At 38.7% G+C, this 4,179-nt stretch overlaps 1 pseudogene; it reads left to right on the plus strand.

The window, feature by feature from the left end:
- Positions 1-2,442: 2,442 nt before the first annotated feature.
- On the plus strand, positions 2,443-3,659 carry LOC101721180 (ubiquitin carboxyl-terminal hydrolase isozyme L5 pseudogene; annotated as a pseudogene).
- Positions 3,660-4,179: the final 520 nt, after the last annotated feature.

Here is a 4,179-nt window from a genome sequence, read left to right on the forward strand (position 1 = left end):
TGTTGAAACTCTTCAATGAAATTGAAAGGGAAGCAATACTCTTGAATTCATTCCTGGAAGCAAGCAAAACCTTGATCTCCAAAGCAGAAAAAGACCCAACCGAATAGGAGAACTATAGGCCAATCTCACTAATGAACATAGATGCAAAAATCCTTAATAAGTTACTGGCAAACAGAATGCAGAAGATCTTCAAGAAGATCATACACCCTGATCAAATGGGATTCATCCCAGGATGCAGGGATGGTTCAATGTATGCAAATCAATCAATGTAATACACTATATCAAGAGCCAAGGACAAAAACCATATGATTATTTCCATAGACGCAGAAAAAGCATTTGACAGAATCCAACATGCATTTATGATGAAAACCCTACAAAAAATTGGAACAGATGGTCTCTACCTCAAACTGATAGAAGCCATCTATGAAAAACGAACAGCCAATATCATGCTAAATGGTCAAAAACAAATCCTTCCCACTAAAATCAAGAACAAGACAAGGATGTCCACTATCACCACTCTTGTTCAATATAGTTCTGGAAACATTAGCCACAGCAATTAGACAAGAGAAAGAAATAAAAGGAATAAAGATAGGTAATGAAGAAGTCAAATTGTCATTATTTGCAGATGACATGATACTGTATATAGAAGACCCCAAGAACTCCACCAAAAGTCTTCTAGACTTAATAACCAAATTCAGTCAAGTAGCTTGTTACAAGGTCAACACACAAAAATCAATCGCTTTCCTCTACACAAATGACAGACTCACTGAGAGAGAAATAGGGCAAATAATTCCTTTCACAATAGCATCCAAAAATCTGAAATACCTAGGAATCAACCTAGAGAAAGAAATCAAAGACCTCTTCTCTGAAAACTATGGCACTCTGAAAAGAGAGATTGAAGATGATATCAGAAAATGGACAGACATCCCCTGTTCCTGGGTAGGAAGGATTAATATAGTGAAAATGGCCATACTTCCAAACTGCTCTATAGATTTAATGCAATTCCAATTGAGATCCCAGCAGCATACTTCATAGACCTTGAGAAAACAATCCAAAAATTCGTTTGGAACAAGAAGGGACCCAGAATAGCAAAAGCAATTCTAGGTAACAGAGACATGGTAGGGGGTATCACAATCCCCAACCTGCAACTCTACTACAAAGCTACTGTGATAAAAACAGCATGGTACTGGCAAAGAAACACACCTGAGGACCAGTGGAACAGATTAGAAGGTGCAGAAACAAGTCAGACATGCTCAGCCACCTCATCTTTGATAAAGGAGCCAAACACCCTCACCGGAGGAAAGATAGCCTTTTTAACAAATGGTGCTGGAAAAATTGGGCTTCAACTTGCCAAAGATTAAAACTAGACCTGTATCTCTCATCATGCACTAAACTAAAATCAAAATGGATTAAAGATCTAAATATTAAAATAGAAACTCTGAACCAGTTGGAACAGAGGTTAGGTAGAACCCTTGAAGACATGGGTGTAGGAAAAGATTTTATGAGCAAAACCTGAGTTGCCCGTGAACTAGCACAAACAATCAACAAATGGGGTCTCTTCTTATTAAAAGGCTTCTGCACAGCAAGAGAAACCACCAGCAGTGTGAAGAGAAAACCCACAATGTGGGAAAAAATCTTCACCTGCTCTTCCTCAGACAAAGGTCTACTATCTCGAATCTATAAAGACCTTAAAAAGATCAGACCTCCCAAATTTAAAGACCCAATCCGAAAATGGGCATCTGAAATGAACAGACATTTCTCAGACAAGGAAGTAGAAATAGCAAGTAAATACATGAAAAAATGTTCAACATCACTGGTCATTCGAGAGATGCAAATGAAAACAATGCTGAGATTCCACTTCACTCCAGAAAGAATGGCTGCTATCATGAAATCAACCAATAACAAATGCTGGTGGGGCTGTGGGGAAAGAGGAACCCTGCTCCAGTGCTGGTGGGAGTGTAGACTGGTGCAAGCACTGTGGAAATCAGTATGGAGATACCTCAAAGAACTAGCACTGGAAGTCCCATTTGACCCTGCTATTCCACTGCTGGGGATCTTCCCCAGAGAATTAAAAGAATCATACCACAGTGATATATGTGCACCCATGTTCATAGCAGCACAGTTTGTGATAGCTAAAACTTGGAAACAGCCCAAATGCCCATCAACTGGAGACTGGATAAAGAAAATGTGGTTTTTAAATAAAATGGAGTACTACTCAGCCATAAAATTGAGAAATTAGAGACATTTATAGCTAAGTGGATGCACATTGAGGCGATACTCTTAAGTGAAATAAATAGGACACGCATGTATAAATACCAAATAGTTTCTCTGGTGTGAGAAACTGAAAGTGTAAATAAGGACTAAATGTATAATAGGTCATGTGAAATAGGAAGAAAAGGGGCAAAGGGGAAGGAAGTGGGAGGGCTAGGGGAAAGGATAGAAGGGAATGGGATTAATATGAGAAAATGGAAAAATAGGAACAAAATCTTTGTAAATAGGGTGGAATGGAGGGGTTGAAGAGAGGGCTGGGCAAGGGTGAAAAATAAGAACCAAGAGAGACTATGTAAAGGTGCAAATTTCCAGAACTGTGGCCGGAGGCAGCTGGTTACGGGGGGCGGCCGAGTGCCAGAGTGGAGCAGGGTGGTGTGTGTCTGGGGCCATGAGGGGCAATGCCTGGGAGTGGTGCCTCATGGAAAGCGACCCCGGGGTCTTCACCGAGCTCATTAAAGGATTCGGTTGCCGAGGTGCCCAAGTAGAAGAAATATGGAGTTTAGAGCCTGAGAATTTTGAAAAATTAAAGCCGGTTCATGGGTTAACTTTTCTTTTCAAGTGGCAACCAGGAGAAGAACCAGCAGGCTCTGTGGTTCAGGATTCCAGACTTGACACAATAGTTTTTGCCAAGCAGGTAATTAATAATGCTTGTGCTACTCAAGCCATTGTCAGTGCGCTGTTGAACTGTACCCATCAAGATGTCCATTTAGGAGAGACACTGTCAGAGTTTAAAGAATTTTCACAAAGTTTTGATGCAGCTATGAAAGGTTTGGCATTGAGCAATTCAGATGTGATTCAACAAGTGCACAACAGTTTTGCCAGACAACAAATGTTTGAATTCTTTGCAAAGACATCGGCCAAAGAAGAAGATGCTTTTCACTTTGTCAGCTATGTTCCTGTTAATGGAAGGCTATATGAATTGGATGGATTAAGAGAAGGACTGATTGATTTAGGTGCATGCAATCAAGATGACTGGATTAGTGCAGTAAGGCCAGTCATAGAAAAAAGGATACAAAAGTACAGTGAAGGTGAAATTCAATTTAACTTAATGGCCATTGTGTCTGACAGAAAAATGATATATGAACAGAAGATAGCAGAGTTACAAAGACGACTTGCAGAGGAAGAACCTACGGATACAGATCAGGGTAATAATATGTTAAGTGCTATTTAGTCAGAAGTTGCCAAAAAACAGATGCTTATTGAAGAAGAAGTACAAAAATTGAAAAGATACAAGATTGAAAATATCAGAAGGAAACACAATTATCTGCCATTCATTATGGAATTGTTAAAGACTTTAGCAGAACACCAGCAATTAATACCGCTTGTAGAAAAGGCAAAAGAGAAATGCAAAAACAGCTCAGGAAACTAAATGAAGAGGATCCTTTGGTATATGTACACAGCTCTGCATCTAAACTTATTCTCCTGGAAACCATTAAGTCTAAGGAACTTTGAGCAATGTCCTAATTGACTCAGTGCACGTTGGGCAAAAGTACCAGTCTGTCTTGTCTGTAATGCATGGATCCATAAACTTTTTCCCCACCTGCATCATGTGCATGTAGTGCATATTAAATAAAAGAGATACTAAGAGTGCTTGCCCAAATTCTATTATTTGACATTGGAGCTGAGAACTCTTGTTGGTACTCTGGATATATAACTGTAGTCAAGAACCTTGGAAATGCACAAATTGTGTTCGCTACTTGTTACTGTTCTAATTGATATTTTGCTTTTTTTTAGTTTTCAATTTATAAATGTCAGCTCTAAATTAAGTTGGATCTTCTGTTTCTTATTAATGGAAAAATCAATATTTCTGTTTTTGATATGTTTTGAGACTCTTAAATCTGAATTTTACCTTTTAGCAGTTATTTGATTTTTCATGCAGATTATTTGAAAAGAATGAAACTACAGTTT

This window comes from Heterocephalus glaber, unplaced genomic scaffold (assembly GCF_053883595.1).
Source record: "Heterocephalus glaber isolate CG9 unplaced genomic scaffold, H.glaber_assembly_v1.0 deba00001497, whole genome shotgun sequence".
NCBI classification, from domain to species: Eukaryota; Metazoa; Chordata; class Mammalia; order Rodentia; family Bathyergidae; genus Heterocephalus; species Heterocephalus glaber.